The 27,041-nt window shown below is 46.2% G+C and overlaps 1 pseudogene; it reads right to left on the reverse strand.

Moving 5' to 3' along the window:
* Nucleotides 1–20,566: 20,566 nt before the first annotated feature.
* On the reverse strand, nt 20,567–22,607 carry LOC118888075 (annotated as a pseudogene).
* Between the last annotated feature and the right edge of the window lie 4,434 nt (nt 22,608–27,041).

Here is a 27,041-nt window from a genome sequence, read left to right on the forward strand (position 1 = left end):
TAATATAACCAGGAGCTGCCAACCGTACACAGGTATGGAGACATGCGTTACCTGGACTTCAGTGCTTGCTAGTGACTTAAGTACATTTTGAAATGAATAACCTCATTTTTATAAAGATTACACAGAAGCCCTTATTTCTGGGTTAGATGTGCTTGATTTTTTTTTTTTTTTTAATCTTTTGGCCACACTGCACAGCATGTGGGACCTTAGTTCCTCAACCAGGGATTGAACCCACACCCCCTGCATTGGCAGCATGGAGTCTTAACTACTGGACTGCCAGAAAAGTTCCCTAGATGTGCTTGATTTTAATATAGCGGATTTTTATAACTTAATTACCTATCATGTGCCTAAGCCTGCTATCTGAAAGGATGGTTTCAGATCTTTCAGCTTATCCTGTAACTGTGTCTAAAATATGCTTCCGTTTTACTTAAGGTTGGCATAATTGTAGATGTGTGATATATATTGCTTAAATGCTTACAGCCCAAAAGCGAAGGCTGCAACTTTATATTTACTCCTGTCGTTAGTGAACCTCTGCTGTCATGCTCAATATATTTTTTAATTGGGGAAAATGACCCACACCTGATCCCATATGCTGTCAGCCTTTATATTTTAACTTTATCATAATGCAGTAAGAAAAATTAGAAAGCTCTTTACTGAATTATAGATAAATTATTAAGGTGTGTTTGTGCTGGACGACAGAAAATCAAGTGCATTTGAGTTTTGAATATTGAAATATGAAGGGGGAAAAGTCATGCTGTAAATGACATTTTGCTTAAATCACCTTCCTCTTTCTGCAGTATACAAGGGCCCCTTCCCTATATTTCAAGCTTTGCGTAAAAGAAGAGCCATATTAGATCAGGGGCAAGCATCCATCCCCGCTTCATCCTTCTGAGCAGATCTTCAAATTTTGTTCAATCGTCTACCCAATCCACAAGTAAACCTCAGTCAGTCTGTGCCAATGAGTGTTTGCCCTTTCCCTGGTCCACAATTGCACATGTAACTTAAATTTACTGAATTCAAGCTCAGGGAAGAACTTAGAGTTGGGGAGGAGATTTTCCTTCTGCCACAGGATGTGTATAGGGGAATAGGCTGCCTATTTGCTGCTGGCAGCCACCTTACCACCATGAGGGGAGGCAGCAGAATGGAAAGATAGGAAAAATATAGGTGTTCCAAGACATGGCTGAGCCTAACCTTAGAGCCTACCTAACCCTGAACTTGTTAGGGGAGACATTTTCTCATTGTCTTAGCTGGGGTTTCTATTACTTGCAGAAAATACAAAATTTTTCAAGAAATTTTGCCTCAATGTTTTTTTCTTTTTTTTTTTTTTTTTTTTTTTTTTTTGTGGTGAAGCAAGGTACAGCATTTATTTGCAGGACACAAAGTAAGGAGAATGGGCAGCATATGCTCAAAAGACCTGAACTCCCTGATGCTTTGGAGCAAGGGTTTGTTTAAGGCAGCATTAGGAGCGAGGGTCACGGGTACGTGATCAGCTCATGGACATTCTCCTCGTTGGTTGGTGGTGAGGTAACAGGGTGATGTTTTGGAAATCTTAATCATCAGTCTTCTGGTTCCAACCAGTCTGGGGTCTACATGCTTGTGGTCAGCATGTAGTCAACATCCTCCACTGGGTGGGGGGTCTTAGTTTCTTAGTTTATGTCTGAAGCAAGTTCCTGAAGCAACACCCCACTGTGTACTGCGGACAGCAGGCAGGACATGGTGGCAGTCTTCCCGCCTCAATTTTTTGGTGGCCCGCTTTGCTTGTGTAGTTAGCACAAGCCTGGTTCATCTGTTGAGCAACCCAGCACTGCCTGCTGCTGCATGGGTGGCAGATTGAAGAGGGGCAAGAATGAATAAACAGGGCAGAAAAGAAACTTTGTTAACAAGAGATGATGGTAGCTTGGGATGTAGCAATAAAGGTATGGACAAGTGGAAAAACTAAAGAGAGATTTACGAGATAAAATTGATAAGATTCAGGGATGGACCAAATATTGGGGGGAGGGAGAGACAAGGTGCCGAGCCTGACCCGGGGTTCCCACTTTGTGTAAGCAGATGCGTGTGGTCCACTCTGAGCTCCACAGGGCACAGCAAGAGGACAAGGTTGATGTGGAAGAGCAAGAATTGGGTGTTGGACACCTGCCTTTGAGATCACCAAGTTAGATTTTTCTAGAGCAGCTTGAGACATAATTTATCCTTTTAAAAGTGTATGATTCTGTGGTCTTTAATACATTCAGAGTAATACGATCATCATAACTAATTTTTTTTTTTTTAATATTTTCATCACTCCAGAAAGAAAAGCCCACACCCATTAGCAGTTCTTCCTCCTTCCTTCTCACCTCTGGCCGCCACTAATCAACTTTCAGTCTCTGTGGATTTGCCTGCTCTAGACATTTTATGTAAATGGAATCATGTAATATGTGGTCTTCTGTGACTGGCTTCTTTCACTTAGCATAACGTTTTCAAGGTTCATGTAAGTAATAGTACATATCAGTACTTCATTCCTTTTGATGGCTGAATAATATTCCAGTATATGGGTGTACCTCATTTTGTTTATCCATTCATCAGTTGATGGACATTTGGGTTGCTTCTAGTTTCTTTTTTTTTTTGCTATTATGAATAATGCTGGTATGAATATTTATGCACAAGTTTTTTTGTGTGACAAGTTTTTATTTCTCTTATACATACCTGGGAGTGGAGAAGAATTGCTGGGTCATATGGTAACTCTATGTTTAACTTTTTGAGGAACTACCAAACTGTATTCCAAAGTGGTTGCACCATTTTACCTTCCCATCAGCAACGAATGAGGATTCCAATTTTTCCACATCCTCACTAACACTTGTTAATATTTGTCTGTTTTATTTTAGCCATCCTAGTGGGTGTGAAGTAGTGGTATCTTATGGTTTTGATTTGCATTTCTTTGATGACTAATGATGTTTGGGCCACAGATCATGGCTGGCATGCAAAAAGTATTTTAGTAATTGAAAAAAGTATTTTCAATATTATAAAATGGTTTGTTTTTGGTTTTTTTTGGCCGGGCCACATGACATGTGAGATCTTAGTTCCCCGAACAGGGGTTGAACCCTAGCCCCCTGCATTGGAAGTGCGGAGTCTTAACCACCAGACCAGCAGGGAAGTCCCATTGTAAAATATTTTGATAAAATATACATCCAATAATTTAACAGATAATAATAACTGCATTGAACAGTACTAATTGAGCCGTCAGGTAATGAACTAAAGTAAATTTACAGAGAAACAAGGGTTTTATCCTTTAGAAAGAAGCTTATACTCGAATTGGGAGGTATAATGAAAATAACACCTATATATGCACATTTATTAAGGCTCAAATCAAAACACTAATTACCTAAATACTTAACTTGTGGTCCGTGGATTATATGCAAACTGTGGGTTTTTTCCTAAAAAGATGGTCATGGTCCATAACTTCTGTGAATTTCTTAAAGAATTCTAACTACTACCACCCCCTGCAAAAGCTAAGAATGACTGCTCTAAAATTTTCATCAGGGAAAAAATGACTAATGCATTCTTAATGTCTGCTTCCGTTAACATTTCTTTCTCAATGTTAGTTACTGGTTAAGTTATGCATTTTGCTTTGGTTACCATTTTTTCTAGTCAAGGCTTTCTGGGTCACAAGACAAAGATATCACTTCAAACTAGTTTAAGCAAAAAGGACTTTATGGAAGGCTCTTGAGGTGACTAATGGAATCCAAGGGCATCCAGCCTGGCTGGGACCAACAGAGGACTGGCCCAGGAAGCCGGCAGCCAGCTTCCCTCGCTCGAGTTCTCTCAAATTATCCGCTCTGCTGATCTCTCAGCGAAGCAGCCACCCCTGCTCATGCATGCCCCTGACCTGGCGTGCCTGCCCTCACTCCCCAGTTTCCACGTCCTCCGTTCACTGCCCTGCAGGAATGACTAAATAGTGTCTCACAGCCCCGATTCAAAACTCTCGGGATTGAGACTCTTGTTAGTCCCACTGCTAATCCCATCGGCTCTAGCCAGGAAGGCAGCATCCTGTGGAGCAAGCGTGACTCTGGCCCTGGGTCTGAGCAGGGACAGCTCTCAGGAAAGGGGAGCAGAGGCTGAGAGACACCCCATCTGTGTCTCCTGCTCCACTCAGCTGAAAATGAATTTGCTTGTCCGTATGCCTGAATTCCAGGAACTTTTCATTTATGTGAGTCTCTAGAATCTGAAATGAAATACTCTCATTTCCTATGGAGATGATAATTAAGAGAGAAGACTTACTGATCTTTTAGATCAAAATCTCCATTATGTTATCTTTATTGCAAACCAAGCCTTGAGGAATTTGTGTCACTTCCCATATTATAGTTTCAGATCCTGGCCACCATCACCACCACTGCCACACACACCCACGTACCCACTAGCTAAAAAGACAGATGCTTCCTTGAATATTTAGCTTAAACGTTGTCACGGTTGGCCTGTTGATCGATAGCAACCATCTGAAGAGGTGAATCCCAACCTGCAGTGTTGCATATATATTTTATTTCACAGACTCTCGCCTGTTTCCAAGAGTGCTGTGAGATTTGTATGTGTTTTTTTTTTTTTAATGAATTTAAATGAATATTGCTTTGAGAATTAAGTTTGACCATTTTCCAGTACCCAGTAGGCTAATAATGGACGTGGAAGCCCCCCCGGGGAATCTGTTCAACTGGACGCACGCAGGAGACCCACCCCGTCATCCACCATTCACGGTAGTGCTGGCTGCCCGACACTCCCCTGAGCTTCTGATTCCAGCCAGAGTCTTGCTGTCGTGGACTTCACAGGGTCGTCATCCCCCGATCAGTGAGGAAGTCTGGAAACCATCAGCTTGTTACCTGAAAACTGGGTTTGCCTCTTGTTGGGCATCGAGCCAAAAGACACAACCAAGCCAAAGATCAGGAGAAGGAAGGGTTTATTATTACTTGCAGCAAGTAAGGAGAACACTGGGGATCTTTCCCAAAGCAGTGTCTCTCTGAACCACAAAATTGGGAAAGTTTTAAGCTAAGGGTCCATGCATATTCATGAAGGGGCTTGAGCAGAGGAGAATTCAGCATAGAATTGGGGCAAAGGTCAACAGAGTCCAAGCTTCAGTTGATTGAAGTCAGGAGGGTCAGGTCAGCACCGTCATTCCCTCCCCTACCTGCGGGGGAGCCTTAGTCCCTGCAGAACTCAAAGACACATTATCATGTATATCCCTTGAGGAAGAACTAGGACTCTGCTTTATCACTGCACTATTGTCTGACTCCTTTTTTCTGTTCCTATATTCCTTTGTTCCCTTAGCATCATTAATTACTGAGACGTGTTCAAGGGCGAGCATTGTGGCCAGCCTTAGATCCCAAAATGGCTTGGGCCAAAGTGGCTTCTTCTTATGTCAAGAAAGCCATTCCTGGTTCTCTTTCTCCCAGGATCCCCTAACCTATCTGCTTACAAGCTCATAGGTCCTCTCCCTTGGCTGTACATCAGCCCCCCAGGCCAGACCTCATAGTCTCTGAAAAATTTTAAAGCTTTCCAGGTGACACACAACCCCCAAGGTTGAAGACTATCACATTTGATGGAATTTTCAGACAAAATGTGTGGCATAAATTGCAAAACAAGGGTAGGGTTGGTTTTTTTTGTTTTGTTTTCCCATATTTCAGTTTCATTATAAATATGTCTCATTCAGTGCATAAAATTTGGGGGGGAAAAAAAACATTCACAACCCCAAAATAAGGAGAAAACCACTGGTACCATTTAATCGTATTTTCTACTAATGTTTTCTATCCATATTTTTTATATAACTAAGGCCCCAGTGTAAATACACAAAGACTATTTGGTTTTATTTTGTACTACTTGACACTGTAAGGAAGCATTTTCCAGGCAAGGCAGGCAGTATGGTTATCAGAAAATCAGAAGTAAAAATCCTCCCATCACTTCAAGATCCATCCCTCCCACCCACCTTAGCCTCACTAGGTCAAAACAAGGACTCGCCAAAGTATTTAAAATGTTAGAATACAAAAACAGTTAGTCAAGACTTAACTGGTTTTACCTCAGAGCCTCACCGGATAAGGGCTCTTTTAATAACAAAGCTTCCATTTAGGGATACTGAATTGCCTTCCCCTTCAGAGTCTATGGGCCACTTGCTTTGATGTGCAGTTCCCTTTAAACCTTGCTTGTTAGGCACCTGGAAATTCCTGAGAAGATCTTTAAGTCAACAATACAGATTTTTGAGCCTTGACCTGACCTGATGTCCCCTCCATGCCTTCCCGAAGCCTCTTCCAAAGGCAGTGTGCCTGGGGTGATAACGGGAGCCCAGCCCCAGAGGGCGCGTCCATCCCGACTTACCACCACCCAAGTGCCAGAAGGGAGCTGCCAGCTGGAGGTGGCTTTTCCTGCCCTTGAGTGAAGGTGTTCGTTGACCCCCTCAGACTTCTGACAGCTCCCCCAAAAAACCGCTTGCCAAGGGCAGGAGTCCTTGTCAACGGGCACCTGTCCTCTCTGGAAATCTGTAAATTCTCTTTGAACAGTTTAGATTTCACTTAGGTTACTGTGCATAATTACAGAGGGTGACTCACGGAGAAATGAAACAGCTTAGAGAAATGATCACATATATACTATATTTATATGCACACACACATAGACTGTCCATAAAGTACAAGTGTAAAGATTATGTGTACATGAAAACACATTATATTATAAAGGAGAGCGAGCCAGACTTCATTCTAGATGACAGTCCACCCCACCTGTCCCTTATGATCCACGGGCAGGTGTGCAAATGACAGAGCCTCCCTCTGAAGCCCCACCAGACAGTACAGAACTTTCTCAACTTACAATGGGGTTACCTCCTGATACACCCATCATAAGTTGAAAATACCGTAAGTTGAAAATGCATTTAATGCACCTAACCTACAGAACATCATAGCTTTGCCTAGCCTACATTAAACATGCTCAGAACACTTACATTAGCTTACTGTTGGGCAAAATCATCTAACACAAAGCCTACTTTATAATAAAGTGTTGAATATCTCATGTCATTTATTGAATACTGTACTGAAAGTGGAAAACAAGATGGTTGTCTGGGTCCAGAATGACTGTCGGTGAATTGATTGTTTACCCTCATGATTGCAGGGCTGACCCGAAGCTGAGACTTGCTGCCACTGCCCAGTGTCACTGGAGAGCATGCCACCAGCCCAGGAAAAGATTAAACTTCAAAATTCGAAGTACGGTTTCTACTCACTGCATATCACTTTCACGCCATCCTAAAGTCAAAAAATTGTAAGTCAAACTAAGCTGGGGACCATATTCTGTACTTGGTAACAGAGGAAAGGCCTTTGCCCCTGCAGAGCCCAAATCAAGGCTTTCCAACTTTGTTTGCATAAAATACCACTGTTTTACAAAGTAAACTTGAGCAGAATAATTTAACAAGAATGGCTGTTGTCTTTCAGGTAAACCATAGATTCTTTAGAATTTGAGACAAACTAAAGCCTTCACAATCAATCACTCTCTAAAAAATCATTCCAAAAATGTATTTCATTCATCAGAATGCTGCCTTTTTCCAAAAGAAATTTGAAGTGGGTTAAGGTAAAGAATGTGTACAGATTAAGATTAACAAAGTAGGGACTTCCCTGGTGGCACAGTGGTTAAGAATCCACCTGCCAATGCAGGGGACACGGGTTCGAGCCCTGGTCCGGGAAGACCCCACATGCTGCGGAGCAACTAAGCCCGTGTGCCACAACTACTGAGCCTGTGCTCTAGAGCCCACAAGCCACAACTACTGAGCCCGTGTGCCACAACTACTGAAGCCCGCGTGCCTAGAGCCCATGCTCCGCAACAAGAGAAGCCACCGCAATAAGACACCCACGTGCTGCAACGAAGAGTAGCCCCCGCTTGCCACAAAAAGAGAAAGCCCGTGTGCAGCAACGAAGACCCAGCGCAGAAAAAAAAAAAAAAAAAAAGATTAACAAAGTAGACAGGAACAGAGCAAGTGGGAAAATGAGGAGAAGCAGACATCCTAACCCCGAGAACTAGCTAACCACTGTGACTGACGGTCAGACTTGGCTTCAAGAGCAAGTATACAAGGCAGTTAGTAGGAAACCTGGAACATGATAAGGGCTAATAAGTCGTGGCCAGTATTATTATAATTCATAACCAGTATTACAGTTCTCAAATACCCATTTTATTTCATCGCATGAAGTTGCAGCTACATTCATTTTTAAGGCTTTAAAATAATTTTGGAACAAGACGCCATTGGATTGGAATCTTCTGGTACAGTGCAGCACCAAGCTCACTCTTCTAACTCAGGATCATCTGAGCCTTGCATTTCAGCAATTAAAAAAGAATGGGAACTCCCTGGCAGTCCAGTGGTTGGAACTCCGTGCTTCCCTGCAGGGAGCACGAGTTTGATCCTTGGCCGGGGAACTAAGATTCCACCAGCCAAGCAGCACGGCCAAAAAAAAAAAAAAAAAGATTAAACTAGAAATGTCCTTTTCCCATACGTTTAGCTCTTCCATCTCTGACTGGAAAATTTGGAGGCAATAAGGTCCCCAATATTTTGGTCTGCAAAACATCTCTGTGATTCTTGATAGCCATGACAAATAAGAAAAAAGAGTAAGTTCCATTGTTCTCATCACATATAACGGAAGGTTTCAACTATAATAAGACTCTCAAAAAATATTTCTAGTGCAGGTCAGAGAGACACAGAATCGAACCAAACAGGATTTTTCTGTTATCTGTCATCTGGATCTGAGATGCTGCCCTCAAGAACCAACTTGTACAGCCAACGGCCCCAGTGCCGTCCCTGCGACTCTCCCAGAAATGCCTCATGTCGGGGTCGGGAGTGAGTGTCGCACTTTAGACAGCAGACGGTGGCTGGCACCAGCGGCACCATTGCAGACATTAGGAAAACTAGCGGGTTCCACCTGGGCACAGAGGCCAAGTCTCTCTCCATATGCCCTCCTTTAGCTCTTCCTTTTTGCCTTCGGCCAAATCCTCAGGTGAGTCCATCCTAAGAGTAACCGGAGTTAATACCAGAAGGAGGTTTATAAAAGCATTACCTCTCCCCAGGTATCTAGCACAGTGCATGGTGCACGCTCAGTAAGTAAATGAATGGGAACCAAACAACATCCAAACAAAAATGACCCTAATGGTTCCAGTTCAGTCCAGAAAAACAAAACAAAAAAACCCCCACGGCATTTAAAGAAGAGAATGAGTCGTCAAATAAAATTGTCAAAATGAGACCCCCTAGATTTCACCCCATATGCAGCCTCTTCCTTCAGTCAGACCTGCCTGCTGCCCCTTCATCGCTATGATCATCCACCTCTCGTCATCTGATCAGAAACTATCATCAGCTATTATTATTTAGCAATTCTGTCTTAATGAGGTTAAGAAGATTGGAGGTGAGAGGAGGGACAGCAGATGGAATATATTCTATTTTCTGAATTGATAAGAAGAGAAAGGAGACAACGTAGACATGGTCAATTTCCATCATTAATCAAATAGAAAATACTAATTTCCTGAAAAAATTTGTGGGTTCAATGCCTCTTTACTTTTTCTTTAAAAAATCTGCATTTGGTCCCAACCCACCAAGGTGAATGTAATTTTCTTGGATTTATCTCAGGCGAAAAACTACCCTATCTCGCTTCGTTCACAGTTAAGAACCTCTAAAAGCTACCTCCTGTCTATTGGAATTTTTATTTAACCAAAGGAATAAGCATTAATACTAATATATGTGTTGTTTACACTGTGATTATGCAAAGCGGAGAAAGTAAAAGAACAATTTGACTTGTAGAGTCTTTACATCATTGTTAAACTCTGCAACCCTGTCCCATCACATCCCCACACTAAAAATCTTCAGAGGTGATTATTAAACTTCATACATGTATTTTAAAAAGTTTGTTTGCATGTATAGAACATGATTCCACCTGTGATGTGAGCCTAGATACACAAACCCTATTTCACTATTAGGATTGTTGTTTGTTTCTTTAAGTAAAATTTCCAGCTGACACATGGTAGTTGTTAGAGGTGCTTAACCATGAGGGCAGCAGCTGGCGGCCAGGATTAGAACACGCCACGCTGGTCTTCAGAGAGCGAGGGGAGAGCCTTTTTCCCCTGACTGCTGAGCGGCGGGACCTCCATCAATCAGCCCAACACCCAATCTCTCAGCTAACAATCGACAGATTCTTAAGAAGTTTCTTCTTGCTTTTCTCCTGGAATGTTCCTACCACAAGATCAAAGCCACGCTCAGAAATATCACTACATGCTATCTACGCTGATTTTTTTTTTTTTTTTTCAGTGCAAAGCAAGGAAGAGTGGCGTTGGCCCAGTAGTCCAGAAGCTCTTATCCAAGAGATGAGTGAAGGGAGGTTATAAGACCCTCCTTGTTTTACCTCTGATCCCAGAGGCTTGAGCCCCCAAAGGTCAAGATGGTGGCCTCCCTTAGAGCCGTGAAGGATGGGCCCGGAGCAAACTAAGCTGGGCCTGGATGCAGAGAAGTTAGTACACGGGTCAGGGCACGACAGTCCAGGTTGCTAGGGCTGACACCCCGTCCCGCCCACCGCCCTCCTCCCTGCCCCGCCCATTCCCCTTGCTCCCGCTCTGCTTGCCTCCCCTCACCGGCTTTACTGGTTTTACTTGCCCTTTAGCCAGCCTGGTCCATCCCACAGCAGACTCCCAGCCTCTGCTCTCTCCTCGTCCTCTTCATACCCCAGTTTCCACTGGCACCTCCTCCTCGGCTGCTCCCTAGATGCTGTTCCTTGGGTTTCTGTCCGGGGCCCTCCGTGAGTCATGTCACCCACGCCCCTGGCTTCAGCTGCCTCCAGTCTGCTCACTGTGGCCCGGATTTCCAGCCTGGCTGTCACCTGATATCCAGGCTCCGGCCGTCTTCTGGAGAGCACCACCCGATGGCCTTCCAGCCCTGCATTCACCATGTGCTTCCGCCCGACCAGCCTCCCAGAAGTGCCTCACGTGGGGGGTCTGGAGTGAGTCCCACTTGATTCCGCCCCAGTTTATGCAGTGGCTGACACCAGTGGCACTATTGCAGACGTTAGGAAAACTAGCAGATTCCATCTGGGCACGAAGAACAGGTCTCTCTTCATGTGCCCTCCTTTAGCTCTTCCTTTTACCTTCTGCCAAACCCTCAGGCAACTCCATCCTTAGAGTCACCTGAGATGATACCAGTTTATGAAAGCATTACCTCTTCTCGGGTATCCAAGTGCGTGGCTTCAAGGACCTGTTCTCCCCAGCTAGCAAACTTTCTGTCGTACGTTATTCCTTCCTACACGGTCAGCAGCCAGCTCAGCTCAATTCTACACCCTAAGTATTTCGAGACGCTGTCCCTTTCTCTCCGTCCCACCCACCGCCTGAAGCAGGTTTCATCACCTTCATGCTGTAACAGCTTCCGGATTGCTTTTCATCACTCCCCCGTCTCTAGTTGTCTTCCCAAACACAGACCCCACCACGCCTCCACACGCTCGATGACTTCCGGTCTCCAGGCACCCCCCGTGTCTCCCGGCCCCAGCACCCCACCCCCCCGCATGCCGTTGGTCACACTGTCTGCTCAGCTCGGAATGCTCTTGTCTCTGCCTGTCAAACACCCACTTACCATTGAAAAGCCCAGGTCAGACACAAGCACCCCCAGTCCCTTGGGCAGGGTCAACAGCTCCATGGGCCCGTGGACCTACCTCCTGGAGCTCAGGGCTGTTCCCTTCCTCACCCACTACCTACCCGACTCCCAAGTGCGATGCTTCAACGGGCCAGGTGCTCAAAAATGCCTGCTGCTTTTGATTCCACCAGAAAAAGAAAGCTGGAAAGTCACAGATCGGTTTCCTAACAGTCTCATTACATTGTCATTCTCTCCTGTCCTCACAACAGATACTGCTTACATGAGAATCTAATCTGCTGGGTATTTATTGAAGTGACTTCTAGAAGCAAAGAACAAGCTCTTATGAGGAAACTCTCACCATGGAAGCCTGTTCGGGAGGTAACAGACACCCCTCGGGAGGGGTCAGTCTTTACCTGGACAACCCGGAGCATGGCAGGGGAGGGCAATGAAAGGAGGGAGAAGGAAAATGTGTTTCCATTAAAAGGTACCAGTGCTGTAAAAAGTCCCAGGGTTAGAACCCCTGTCCCCCTAACAGCATAAGAACTCCTCATATGTGTCTAGGTGTACAATTCTATTAGGCCGATAGAGAAGTAATGGACTTAATAAACTTCAAAGAGCAAATGACACTACGTGATGATCAGATAAGGACTCTGGGGGTGGGCTGGCTCTGCTCTGCGCCCTCTCTGATCGGTCTCTCCCCCTCCCCGCCTGCCGGCTTCCCCACTGGAGCCTGGCAGAGGCTGGATCACGGAAGGCCATGGAAGGCTGGGGAAAGGCTGGCAGGGGCAGAGAGGCCAGTGAGGAAGAGACGGAAATGTCATTTGGGCTGTGGGACAGCAGGACAATGTGGCACCTTCTCTCCATCGCTTTCTCCCCTGCTGGAATCTGGGCTCTGGTTGCCTCTCTCCTGGACTGCTTTCCCTGGTCACTAAGCTCAGTGTCCCACCGCCACCCGTGCCCGCCATCACTCTGGTCGCCAGGCTGCCACCAGAGCAGTGTCTCCAAGGGGCTAATGTAACCTTGTCTTTCCCTCGCTTCCCAGGGCCCTCTGCTATTACAGCATTAACCCACGTGCTTCCCAGTCCTAACCCCTGCCCCTCTTCACCTCCCATCCCAGTTGATGGGTCTCAGCAAGTCATCTGTTGCCTCTGGGTACTTACTGGCTCTGCCCTTCTCTTTGCTTGGAATCTCCTTTTCAAGATTTAGGTCAGGTGTCTTGTCTTCAAGGAAGATGTATATACACTGTTGACCTAAAACAAATAGAGTGCCAGATATTTCTCCAACAAAGATGGGTTTATTTGGGACCAGCAGAGGATTGTGGAGGGGAGCAAGACGCCACCCCAAAATGCCTCTTTGTCAGGCAGATTATTTCGAGCTGAAAACAGTCGAGGCCCCAAAAACTCAGAATCTTTGACCTTCTCCCTAACTGCCTAAAAGAATTTGCGTAGCGGGCCTGTTCCTGGAACGGAGCTGTCAGCAGAGACCTCAGCAGAGCGTGTGGGCTCCGTGTGGTGGGGAAATGCCCAGGGATCAGGGTCCACGCTGGGTCCCACCGCAAACATCCACCAGACATGTGCTTTTCCACCTCCATGTGCATTGCCTTCCTCCCCTTCCAAGTCCCAAACCACTACCCCCAACAGCCTCTTTTGCCTTTAGCTGAAGATGGTATTTCAGGTGAGGGCTTGGGTCATTTTCATGAGTTACTCAGTTTTCCTGGGTCTCTCCCATGTATACATGTTACTGAACTTTTGTTTGATTTTCTCTTGTTAATCTGTCTCATGTGCATTTAACTCTTAGACCAGGCAGAAGAACCTAGAGGGGCAGAGGAAAATTTCTTACTCCCCAGCAATTGCAGTTTGGGGTCTGCAGCCATGGTGGGCCAGGGGCAAGGGAAGGAGATTGCTTTTATGGGGTGGGGAGGAGAGAAGTTGGGGAGCTACAGTAAACAAAGAGTCTATGGCTTTTCATTGGCTGAGTGCTTACCAGGAAAGGAGTCTTTCTCCTTCCTGGTGGGCTCTGCTGTCATCACAGGGCCTGAGATCTCCCCTTTCTGGTCTCCCAACTCCATTTAAAATAAATTGAGGGGGACTTCCCTGGCAGTCCAGTGGTTAAGACTCCAAGCTTCCACTGCAGGGGGCATGGGTTAGCTCCCTGGTCCGGGAACTATGATCCCACATGGCACACAGTGCCGCCAAAAAAAAAAAGAAAGAAAAGAAATTGAGGTTTCTATTTATTAATTTTTACAACATTGACACACACAGACACACTCAGACACACATATAGACACACACACACACACACACACACACACACACACACCCCATACTGCACCATACTGGCACCTCATCCCAACCTCTGTCACTGAACTGACCAGCTTTTACTGACAAATCTGTCCTCCTACCTCGATGATAAACCCTTCTGGGTCAAAGACCATGTCCTTCGCAACTTTAGCACCCTGCTTTCCCCACGCTCTATCTGGTTCAGAGTGGGCCGTCAATAAAGCTTTGCTAACTGAACCCAACCATAATTCAAGGCAGGCTGGAGGGACTGGGAAATGGAATGGCTCCCAGGGTGACCAAATGTAAAATTGATTCCCCTCTCCGAATCCCTGGGCAGACTGCAACCTTTACAGCAATGGACAGTATCACGTACCCTCACCCTTCAAGTCTTATCCTTGCCCCTTAAAGCACACATAAAAATTGGACTCCTAAAACTCAGCCATTCGCTGTTGAATTCAAGGTCTTTCTCCAATTTGAGATATTCCACAGAAGAAATCGAGGCATTTCTAGGTAGCTGAAAGGAAACAGAAAAGAGACTTACTTAAAGCTTCATTCAGCTCTCACGTCATTTCCCATTTATCTCCTATATTAAAACCTTTTGAACGCGGAAGCTACATCTGATTCCTCTTTCTATTTCCCACAGCTCCTAGCAGGATGCTTTGGATATGAATGGCAAAGCGCTGGAGGAGAAGACAGGATAGGATGGACGTGGGCCCTTTGGATTTGCCAGAGGAAAAAAATGACATGTAACTTGGAAATGTACGTGCCACAACCTATGTCCATTGCAGGAACTTGGCTGTGTTTGTATCCGTTCCACGCAGTTTATGCACCTGAGTCGTCTGCTCACCTGTGTCACATCACGGCCACGAGCACAGGCTTTGGGACCACACAGCTCTGGGTGGAATCCCAATTCTGTCACCCACCAGCTGTCCACCCTGGGGCTCAGGGTCCTCACCTGTAAAGAGACGATAACACACCTCACAGGGAGGGCCCAGCACTCAGCTCGGTGCCAGGCACATAGGATGTGCTCTATAAACAGTCGCTGTTGGATTGTTGTGGTTGTTATTGTTATGTGGGTCCTCAGTATATTTGAAATGAGAGCAGAGATTCTAAATTAGAGCAGGACACTATTCAAATATTGGTAGAGGTTTGGCAGTTTGGAGAGGTATAATGGGAGATATCACACCTGAATATAAGTAGAGACAAACAGCAAATTAGTGAAGAAACTTGTTAAAACCTAAGACCGGCACTAAGCAGGGCGCTTCCTTGGCAAAACAGGGCAGGTGGGGAGGCGGGGGTCCAGCTCGGCCCACCACATGGAACAGGAGGGGGAAGGCATGTCTGGCCACTGACAGAGTCTTGGGTCTCAAACCTCATTTAGGTCCCTGGTGGCAGCAAGTTCCCACCTGGAGAGGGGGAAGCAGCCCAGGAAATCCAGGGATCAGGCGATCCTGAGTCTGGATCTTAGATGCCTTGTCCAGAATTCCAACTGGAGCCACACAGATGCCCTGTCCAGTGGTGATGAAACCCTGGGCTTCTCTGAGGCTCTGGACACCCCATGGGATTGGCCACCAAGCACAGCTGGGACCACGATGGGAGCCCAGGGGTCAGCTGGGGGTCCAGGGTCCCTAAACCCACAGGTATGGGGGGTGGTGCTTAAACTCTGTAATCCTTTCCTGCCCGAGCGCCAACTCGGGAACCTGCACTGAGGGGTGAGCCTCAGTGAAGTCAGCGGCCCCAGCTCTGAGCAGCTGGTGGAGAAGGAGTCCAATATGGAATATGGGATGCAAGCCACACGTCCTGCCGAATTCAAATAGGTTGAATTATCCATCGTCAGTGTTGGTCGACTTTTTTCCTCCCCAGAAGCGTCTTTGTACCAAGGTACGGCTACCTAGCCCACTGACAGGCACATACCATTAACTTGCAGAGATTTTTATTTATTTTTATTTTTTTAATTAAATTTTTATTTATTTATTTATTTTGGCTGTACCTCACAGCTTGTGGGATCTTAGTTCCCCAACCAGGGATTGAACCCGGGCCCTCGGCAGTGAGAGCGCAGAGTCCTGACCACTGGACCGCCAGGGCATTCCCTGCAGATATTTTATAATAACATCATCCATCGCTTACATGGTGCTTTGCAGACTCCAAAGCACTTCCATAAAAACTGGGCTCACTTGTTCCTTAGAATAACCTGTGAGGTAGAAAGGGAGGTGATTTTTATCACCTGAGAGAGATTTTGATGCCTGAGAGAATTTGAGAAGATGTCATACAACAGTTGACTTGGGTCTTGGAAGGAGGAATAGAAGTTTGCCAAGCACAACTGAAAGGTTGCTTCTCTGGAAGTAACGGTCATTTGCCCCATTAGATGGATGCCACCTCATCTGCCCAGCCATTTTAATGCTGGGCTGAGAGCAAGGGCGACGTACTGCTTCCAGTGGAATATCCTTGTGGGACCAGTGCGCTGGGACTCGCGTGTGACCTACAATCTCAGTTTTAATGTAACTCTTCCAAAGCAATTAAAAATACTCTACCCACAGATTGACGTTGAATTCCCTTCCCTGTACCCAATTAAAAAATAATGATAACAGTCTTATTAGATCTAAAATAAGCCCAGATTAGAAACAGCCTGTTTAAAAATCAATAAACTTCTCGTAATCCCTGCAGTGGAAAAAGAAAGAGGCTCCTCTCTGTCTTCCCTAAAAAGTCAGTATTTACACAAAGCATTGCGTTGCCGGATCCGGAGACGCAGAGGTGCCCGAGCATTCACCCAGCTGCCGGCACCGCCTGGGTCCTGCAGGACTTATTTGGCTATAACTAATCTTGGCTCTGGGCTTGCTGACATTTTTGGGTGACCCTTTTGCCTGGAATGCTTCTCAGTGTTCTCATTAGCGCTGTCTTCCCGGCCCCGGACCTCGCTCTCCTTTTGTTGCTGTTACTGTCTGTCCTGCCATTAGTAATCTTGACTGCTCCCAGCAGCCAGGCCTGGCGTGCCCCGCATCACGCTGACACTGTTCCGGCTCCAGACCCGGCCCGACTCCTCCTCCCTCACCCTGTCCTCACAGCCAAGCACCTCTGCTGCCCTTCCTGTGTATTTACAGTTGGAGTTTTTGTTGTTGTTGTTCTTTTTCTAATTATAAAATATATTTTATGCTTCTTACAGAGAACTATAAAGAGAGATATCAAGAAAACCCTCATGATCTACACTCAGAGTCAGACACCGCTATTTTTCTAGCATAATCCTTATTTAAAATCTATTTTATTGTATGTTTCATTCAGAAAGTAATACAGGGAGTTCCCTGGCGGTCTAGTGGTTAGGATTGGGCACTTTCACTGCCGTGGCCCAGGTTCAGTCCTTGGTCAGGGAACGAAGATCCTGCAAGCCGTGTGGAACAGCCAAAATAAAAACCAACCAACAAATAAATAAACAATATTTTTAAAAGTAAGATATCTCTTGATATGATGTGATGAGAATGGCACTTAACTTTTGTGGTCTTTTCCCCCAAAATTCATAACCTCAGTCTAGTCATGAGGGAAAACTTCAGACAAACCCAAACGGAGGGACACTCTACAGAATATCTGACCGGGACTCCTCAAAACTGTCAAGGTCATCAAAAACAAGGAAAGCCTAAGAAAATGTCACAGTCTAGAGAAGCCTAGGGAGACACGATCACTAAACATAATGTGGTGTCTTGGATGGGCTTCTGGAACAGGAAAATGACATTAGATTAAAAACTTTAAAAACCCCATTAAAGAATGGACGTTGGTTAATAAAAATGGTTAATTGTGACAAATAAGTTAACAATAGAGGAAACTGGGTACTTGACATATGGGAACTCTCTGTATTATCTTTGTAATGTTTCTGTAAATCTAAACCTATTTTCAAATTTAAAGTTTATTTTTTTCTTCCAGTTTTATTGAGATATAACTGACATTCAGCACTGTATAAGTTTAAGGTGTACAGCATAATGATTTGACTTACATACATCATGAAATAATTATCACAATAAGTTTAGTGACCATCCATCATCTCATATAGATACAAAAGGAAAAGAAAATTTTTTTTCCTTGTGATGAGAACTCAGGATGTACTCTCCTAACAATGTTCATATAGAACAACTTTCATATATAACATACAGCAGGGTTAATTATATTAATCATATACTACATTACATCCCTAGTACTTATTTATCATAGAGCTGGAAGTTTGTACCTTTTGATCATTTTCATCCATGTTTCGGGAAAAAAAATTCGGACAACATGGAAGTGTGTAAAACAAAAGGCAATAGCTCCCTGCTTCCATCTCCCCACCTCACGGTTGGCACCAGCCTTATTTTCTGGAAATACTTTCTCTTTATTGCACAGTCGAGCTCACGCCGCAGTGCAGTTCTGAATCCTGGCTTTGTTGTTTAGCGTTACAGCATGAGCATTTTCCCATGTCCTTAAGAGCTCTTCTTAAAGACAATTTTATAGGTTGTGTAACATTCATTGCACTGTTTTCTTGCCTAAGGTAGCGGTGATCCAGCCCTTATGTTTCCAGGAGATTTGCTTTCATTACCCATGTTTTAGAGTTTCCTCCTGCAAAGAACTGCTCCCCTGCTTTCTCCAAGCAACAAGGAAGACAGCAAAATCTTCAGACTCTCCTGGGACCTTCAGAAAACTTGTTTAGTCCAACATGTTTCAGCAGAGTTCGGGTTTCAAGACTTTCTTTTTCATGATCTCTTCTTTTGCCTTTATTTCTCACGATGTAGGGATTTATAATCCACTGGGGATAACCCAGGCACTGTCATGGCTGATGACTAAAATGTGGACTGTTTGGGCATTAATGTACAACACTGAATAGCGTCCCTTCCAAATTCAGATCCACCTGGAACCCCAGAACAAGACCTCATTTCAAAGCAGGGTCTTTGCAGATGCAATTCAGTAAGATGAGGTCATACTAGATTAAGGTGTGCCCTCTATCCAATCACTGGTGTCCTTATAAGAAAGCCACGTGAAGACAAAGAGATACACAGGCGTGAGGGCGGAGACAGATTGGAGGGATGCGTCTACAAGCCAAGGAACGCCAGGGACTGCTGGCAGCCAGTGGGAGAGAGGCCTGGGACGGATGCTCCTCGGAGCCCCCAGGGAGGAACGAACCCTGCTGATACCTTCATTTGGGACTTCTAGTCTCCGCAACGGTAAGAGAGTACATTTCTGTTGTTTTAAGGCACCCAGGTGCTGGTGTTTTTTACGGCAGTGCTTGCAAACTAATTACAGCAGGCTGTGGCCTCAGAGGGCCAGGGGTATGGGCAGAGCTCTGGAACTCGAGTCGTGGGAAGGGACAGTGGTTCTCGCTGTGAGGGGCAGTGAGGTATTGGGGTGGGGGAGATCCACAGAGATCACAGGTGTCAGGCATTGAGCAAAGGTCTAATTGAAACACAGGTGTTCTGTGTCATTGCCTTTCTCCACCATCCTCCCCACCTGACGGCCATTTCTTTCTGGTCGGACAGAAAGAGGCCCACAAAAATCCCTTTCCTCCCTTATATCTGCATCCATTATATTTCTAGAAGATATAAGTAGTTGTCTGCCAAAATATGTCTTAAATATCAATACACAAAGCCTCCAGGTTGCAAACCAGTTCATTTCAAAGCTTTGGCTACAACAAAATAAATTACTTCAGCACTTCGTTTCTTACACATTATTTATAGTGAATTTGCTTTGACAGCACACGCACACCTTAACCGTGATCGCTCTATGGATTTTCCACTTTTTCTAAATTGACCTTATATTACTCTCATAAAGAAAACATTTTTATAAAACCTCCTTTAAAAGAGTGGTGTTGTATCTGCCGTAAAAAACTGATTGCTGATGGAGAGGTTCTCCTCAGATAAGAGGCTGAGGCTCACGGTTGGCGGGGAAAATGTGAGCGGGATGCTGTCAACGACTTTTCAATGTGCGAGACCTGGGGACCTCTCAGGGGTCCGGGGAGCAACTGTCTTTACGGGGCTAGGAGCTGCCAGGAGGTCCTGAGGTGGGTGTGTGGTGAGGAATAAACTCCTCCTGAGGGTCTGGGGTAGGGGTGGTGCTGGAGCACAGAGTCTTGACTTTTCCTACAACTATGGGGTCAGAATGGCAGGAGGAAATACATCTCGGTCTCCCCCTGGGCTGCTGTGAATGAAAACGCGGAGGGAGAGGGAGGTTGGTGGGCAGGAGAGAAAGCTCCTGTGGTTCACCGCAGGAAGGTGGGCCACACCTGCCGAGAGGCAACTTCGTGTCCTCTGGAGGTCCCAGCATCATTTTACGTGTTGGTCATCGATTGCTGTGTAACTTCGAAACTGTCTTAACACAACGATACACGTTTATTACCTCGGAGTTAACGTGGGTAAGGGCTTCAGGAGAGGAGTAGTGGTCGCTCGCCAGGCCCGGACCCAGAAGCCTCCCACTCGGGCCTGATTCTCCCCTACACTGTCCCGACCCTCTGAGTCTCCATCGGGGGGAGGTAGCTAGGGGCAATGGAGGCCCACCCGGGGCAATGCCAGTTTCAGATGCCCATCCACAGCCCTCTCAGCTCTGCAGCCTCATTGCTCTGAGCCCTCGGAAGGCTCAAGGGGCCTCCTCCCCGACCCCAAGCCCCCAGCTATCCTCCCAGCCCCACTGCTCACTAGGCCTCAGGGCAGAGATAGACACTTTGCTCTAGACAGAAATCGATCGTTCTCATTACCCGTCACTCTGAATCTTTAGAGTCGGTTCTGCCAGCCTTCTGCATCAGGGGGTTGCCAGCCCGAAGCGAGGAGCCTCTCGCCGTGGCGGGGGTGGGGAGGTGAGGGATGTGGCCCGGTGTTGGGGTCACAGAGCCCGTGATGAGCTGAAGGCCTGGCCGATCCGGTGGAGCAGCCTCGGACCCCAGCAAGCCCGGCCCAGGAACAGCCTGGGAGGACGCCAAAGGAGCGGGACGTGGGCCTGGAGGACTCATCCTGGCCCTGGGCCCCTGGCCCAGGTCTGAAAGCCTGGCCTCGGGAACGAGGGCCGACAGCTCCTTCCCCTCCTTTGTCTAGCAGCTGGAAGCAAGGAAAAGCACCTTTTCCGTGCACAGAGATGCACGGCCATCAAAACAGATTGCAACACTTTGGCAGAAAACTAAGGCCCCTTTCTGCTGGAGCCGCCTGCTATTTGTAACTTAAGTCGCTTAACTCCTACAGGAGTTCCCCCGACGCAAAAAAAACCCCCACAAAAAGCAGCTCTGCCCAGTCCGCTCAGGGAAGGCCACCCTCTTGCGTCCAGTAGTGCTGAGTGCCTTTATTTTTGACACTCACACCACTGGGCGTCCCGATGGCAACCTGTGGAGGAGGAAGGCAGGTGCCCCGGTTAGACCTGCGCACTCGGGGTGGAGGATGGGAGTGACTAGTTACCAGTTCATCAAGTATCTTAAAAACCATCTCAGAAACCAGCTCTTTTGTCATCTGCAGTAGCCAGGACAAGAGTTATAAGGCAAGGGTGAGAGAATTGCTAGGAATGGGAAGGAGCCTACCATGTACTGTCTTCCCTTCAAGGCTTAACCTCGCCCTTCCCCCGCCCCTCCTCCAGGTACAGACCCTCTCCTAAGGCCCTCCTCCTTCACATCCCCCGTCCTGTGGTTTCCTAGACGCTTTTTATCTGGGCCAGTCATTCTGATGGTTAGTCATACATTGTGTTAGAGATCTGCAGTGGCTTACAAAAACATAAAAAAGATTTTTAAAACTCAGGTATAATATTGGCACAGAGAAAAGCACAGTCTTATCCAGTTGCTAAAAGGGGGCCAGAAAGTTTCTCTAAGTCTCTTTCCAGAGGCCAAAGTTAAAGGGCAAAGGATCATTGCAGGGGCTGCACAGCGTCTTTAGGTGCAATCAGACTGGTTTTTAGGAATAGAACATCTTCTCTCAACACTGAGAACGGAGAAAAATCTCCCCAGCGGGTCCAGCCAAAGACCTCCGTGCACCGTCTCATCCGAAAAAATGGCTCATCTCTTACGACAGCGGGGGGTCTTGTTTGCTTGCTTGTTTGTTTGTTTTGGCCGCGTTTGGTCTCCGCTGCTGCTGTGCGTGGGCTTCCTCTAGCTGCGGTGAGCGGGGCTGCTCTTCGTTGCGGTGCGCGGTGTGGGGTTTTTGGTTTGGTTGTGGTTCTTTTTTTTTTTTAATCAAAATTACAAGTTGGCTCAAATAACTTACTCCTTTGGTAGAAATGAGAAAAGCATAAGTCGATGCAAATGGACAAGAAAGAATTACAGAAGGAAGGAGAGGGTGCAAGAGGCTTTTTTTTTTTTTTTCTTCATAAGAACAGATTGTTTTACTAAACCATCAGCTGCTGTCCCTCCTTCCCAGTTGGGGGCTGTGACGGGGCCCTTGCCGCCGCCGCCTTCCTGCATTTGCTCCTTAGCTCCCGCGCCATTTCCCTGGGTGTTGCTAGGTTCCTTGTCCCTGTGCTCCAGGTTAGGGGCTCCTCTGGGGTCTGACTGTCGCCAGCCTCTTCCTCGCCCTCCTCTATACATAAGACCTTAGGAAAGGGTATGCTGGCCTCTGGTTCCGGAACTTCCGCACCCTTGTTTTGTCTTGCTCTCTTGTAGCAGCTGGTGGACACTCTGCAGCTTCATGTGCAGAAACTCCTGCTGGGCTCCAGCCAGGATAGTCACACATTCAAAAAAGGGGGTCCAGCCGGGCCATCAGACTGTTCAGGTGTTGCTCTGTCTGGACCAGCTGTTGTGTCAGCTGGGCCAGCTGTTGAAGAGGCATTTTTTATAAACTTAAGAGCAAGGGACAGAAACGTTAAAAAAAAAAAAAAAGAAACCTAAAATTTCCACACCAGGAACCATGTCTAAAGTTTGCTCCATCTCCACTACAGCACCCATCACACTGACTGGTCCAGAGTAGTTCCAAAAGGTTATTTATCACAAGGTGTTAGCCCTCTAATTTGTAACTTTCAGTATTTAACAACTGCTTCATCTCTTCTTCCCTGGAGTCACAGCCTGCGCTAGGCTGCAGTGTTCCAAATGGCCAGCAGGCGTCGCCAGCTAACACGATTCTGAGCAGCCAGAAAACGCCAAGTTCTTTCTCTCTACTTGGAAACTTTCCATGGAGCCTTAATGTGGGCAAAGTCCAAATTCCTATCCGGGACATCCCAGGCCCTTCAGATTTAATCCAATTCACTTTTTATGACTTTAGTTCTTACCGATTCAGGCACCCATTCAATCAGTCAGGAAAGGCTTATTGAACACTTGTTTTTTTATCAGGTGCTTTGCTGGGGCCTGGAAATAAAAAGATAACAGAGATTTCATCTCTGCTCTGGAGAAACTCACTGCCTACCCCACCTAGGAAAGCAGTTTCGGGCTACGCTGCTATGTTAAAGAGACATCTATCTACAGTCACGTACACACACACACAGTGGCTTAAAGAAAATTAAATTTATTTATTTCTCACACCAGAAACCAGAGTGGTCCAGACTGGTCAGTTGGGGATCTGGCTGCTTCCCATCTTGTTGTGCGTCATCATCCGTAGGATGTTGTCCTTAGTTGCACTGTCAAAGCTGGGTCATGACAATATCCAAGCTTCAGCCTGGGAAAGGGGAAGAGAAAAAGAGGAGGGCAGGCAATTTCCTTTTAAGCAGGAAACACAGAAGCTGCACCTACCCTTTGATGCACATTCCAGGGCAGGGACCTAGTCATGTGGCCACATCTAGCTGCAAGGAAGGCTGGGAAATGTAGTCTTTATCTAGGCATCAGCGTGCCCAGCTAACAATAAGTTGCAACTACCAGTCTGGTCAGAAAGCATCTCTTTTTTTCATACAACCTAACTTTACTCTTAATGGATTCGTGAAACAATTTTTGTGTCTTCTACATTGCTGTCAATGGTAATTGCACTGTCAGTGTTTAGGGATGCCGGTTCATAGAAATTTGTGGTGACTAATAGCAATTTACCATGTACATTTCATATTTGTGAGACATATCTATTACTGCCCATCAGAGATGATAAAGTCTTATCACAATGACAACTGAGTTGATAAAATTCAGTGAAATACAACTTAGAATCCAGTTTATTTTCTACTCATGAGAATATGACATTTGAGTCGGCTTCTTGAGGCTGGTCAGGTGGGAAAGGAGGAAGAACATTCTAGAATGTGACTAGCATCTGTAGAGGCCTGGAGTCATGGCAAGGCCAGCTCTATTGGTACATTGGTTATTGGGTGCGGGTATGTGTGTGGGGAAGGAAGACAGGAGAGAAACTGGGAAAATAGAGTAGAATCAGATTGTGCTAAGCTTCTCACTCCAAACTAAGGAACTTGGATTTTACCTGGCAGAGTAGATGCTTGGGGGATACTTCCCAGTCTAAGAGCCAAGGTCAGGCCCCAAACTTTCTGTCACTGTATGTGGGTGGGCTCCAGGCAGCCAGTGTGCAGTACTTGACCTCACTGTCTCACTCACGAGACAGTGAGCGGAGATAATGTGGTAAGGGGGTGTGTGTGTTGCTTTGTTCTTGTTGGAAAAGACTCGTGTATGTTATGGAATCAGTAGGAAGGATCCAGAAGCCAGAGGTTGAGAACAGGAGAGAGAAGGGATAATGGACAGTTTTATGTTCCTCCGAAGGACTCTTGGCCAAGATTCAAGGCAGGAATGAAGGACTTTGCTTTTGTAGGAGGGACGGCATCCCTGCCATAACGAGAGAACACAGAGAAGAAAAGGCAGGCTTTCGTCTGGTGTTAGGAAGAAGAGGGGGCAATTCTGTCTCAGCCATTTCTGTTTCTCTGTATAGTAGAAGCAAGGTCACCTCCTGAGTGAAGAAATCCGAGGAGAGTAGAGAGGGCTCAAAACCACGCTTGTGAGGGTAAGAGAGTGAGTGGGCTGGCAAAACCTAGTAGTGTTACTCAGTAGGTCATCAGTTTATGCACGTGTTCAATCAACAAATGTTCACTGAGATCAAGCAGAATGGCAGGAAGTGGGAAATGCAGAGATGAGTAAAACCCAGCAGCTGATGACAGGGCTTCCCTATACAGTTGTACAAGTTGTGCACTGCCCAAACATGCCAGTAAGGAAAGGAGCTTAAGCTGAAATCCAGTTGATGCTTCGCTAGGCACGTCCCACAGCAAATGGGCTACATGTGCCCAGAGGGAGTGCCTTTATCAGTGAACTCAAAGGGCTAACGTGAAAGTTTGAGGCCCTGGTTAAGGGCTAGTTGCTTTAGGTCATGGGAGAGAAGAATGCACTGTAATTAAGAGAAGGCTCTGAGGGCACAGAGGGAAGAGTGACATGAACCAACCAATGCAGAGTGAGCAGGTCCTTGAGGGGATGAGACCAAAATCCTCTCACGTAAAGTGAGCTTGGACATTCTCCTCTGACTCGGGGGCCCCGGGGCCACCAGAGAGCAAGCAGCGGGAGCGGGCAGAGTGGGAGGGAAGGGGAGTCCTTGACAGAGGTGAGGAAGCTCATTTCACCGTGTCGTCCTGTTTGGCTCTGAAAATATTTCTAGTGCATGCATGCTCTCTCCCCATCAGGGACACCTAGTCAGGGCTGGACAGGTGAATCCACAGAGGAAGGGGGCACCAGGCCCCCCAAGTGTAGCTAAGCCTGGAGTGTTAGTATGCTAATTAGCAGCAGCCTTTCTCATCAGCCGGTGGCGATGGGCCACCGAGGTGGGGTCGCCGGTGGGGCAGTTCTGCTCGGCAGTGAGTGTTTCTTTTCATGTTGAGGTTGTGTGGGTGAAGAGCAGGGCAAGGAAGAGGACAGGTTTGCCCCATGTTGCTTCTAACTCTGGAGGCTTTCTTTCCTTTCTGGATCCAGGGATTCTGCTCACATATTGAGTCCAGAACCCAAAACGCCCTTGCTAGGCCTCTAGCATGCTGTGTTTTAGATATTTATAAATGATTAATAACATTACATATATTCACTTCATGGAGTAAAAACCCCTCACATTTGTTATCCTGTTTGAGACGGGAGACGACTCGGTGAGCTGTGAAAGAGCCACATCTCGGGAAAGGTGACTCGGCTGAGGTCACGGGCACGGTTGATTACCCGGCAGAGCTAGGGTGCAAATCCCTGTCTGCCTGATTTCAGAATAACTTGCTCTCTTTTTACCCAGAGAAAGGGAATAGTAACACCTGCTTTATAGTTGTGAGAATTAAATGAGAAAATCAACACAAGGTGTCCAGCAGAACTCCCTGTGCATAATTCTACATTTTCACTCTCAGAAAGTCTTCTCTCTGTAACCAAGAGTGACCAACCACTGCTACACCACAATACAGAGAACACAGGCTGGCTGGTCCTGGGCCGCAGACAGCCTGTGTGTCACTCTGCGTTATCACGTGGTGCCTGCCTGCTGTTTGGTGCTCAGAGACGGCCTCCTCAGGCCACCATGCTCCTCCTCTGTCTCCTTTCCCAGTAGAAACACAAAAGCTGCGTGAATGCGGAACAGCATCGTGGTCGTGGTGGGGATAGGGTGGGGTTCTAAGACTGTCATCAATTATTATCAAAAAACACTTCGTCATTCCATTTTAACACGGTGCTTACCGGGCACAGTGCCAGAGACAACAGTCTAGGACAGACAATGGGAATAAGTAAAGGATGGGAGGAGCATCTCCCGCTATCTCTAACCCACCAGCTATATAGGAAGTCCTTCTAGACACAATGGTTCTCAACCTCACCGGATACAACTCCCCCTTTTTATAATGAATACACTATATTATTATCATGAAATAAAGATGTAAACCATTATAACTTGCCTTTGATGGAGTACTGATGGGCGAGGACACAAGGGAGCCTTCTGGGTTGTTGGAAATATTCTATATATTGATTTGGATGGTAGTTACATGGCTGTATTCATATATAAAAATTCACTGAACAAGGGATCTCTCTATTATTTTTTACAAATTTATATAAATCTATAATTATCTCTGTTAAAATTTAAATTAAAAGCGAGATCCAGGTAAAGTTTTAAATGTGTATTTTGCCATAATTTTTAAAAAACGAGGTGTGTTTCACACCCATCAGATTGGCAGAAATGGAGAAGTTTAATAATATTCGTTTCATCAAGGATGTGGAGAAAAGGGAAATTCTTCAGTGCTGCTAGGGGCATAGATTAGTACAATGGCTATGGAGGACAGTTCAGTGTTACCTGCTAAGACTGGCAGTGTAGATGCCCTGGGAGCCAGCAGTTCTACTCTCACACATGAATAAGAAT

The sequence above is a fragment of the Balaenoptera musculus genome, chromosome 21 (genome assembly GCF_009873245.2).
Source record: "Balaenoptera musculus isolate JJ_BM4_2016_0621 chromosome 21, mBalMus1.pri.v3, whole genome shotgun sequence".
In the NCBI taxonomy this organism is placed as follows: domain Eukaryota; kingdom Metazoa; phylum Chordata; class Mammalia; order Artiodactyla; family Balaenopteridae; genus Balaenoptera; species Balaenoptera musculus.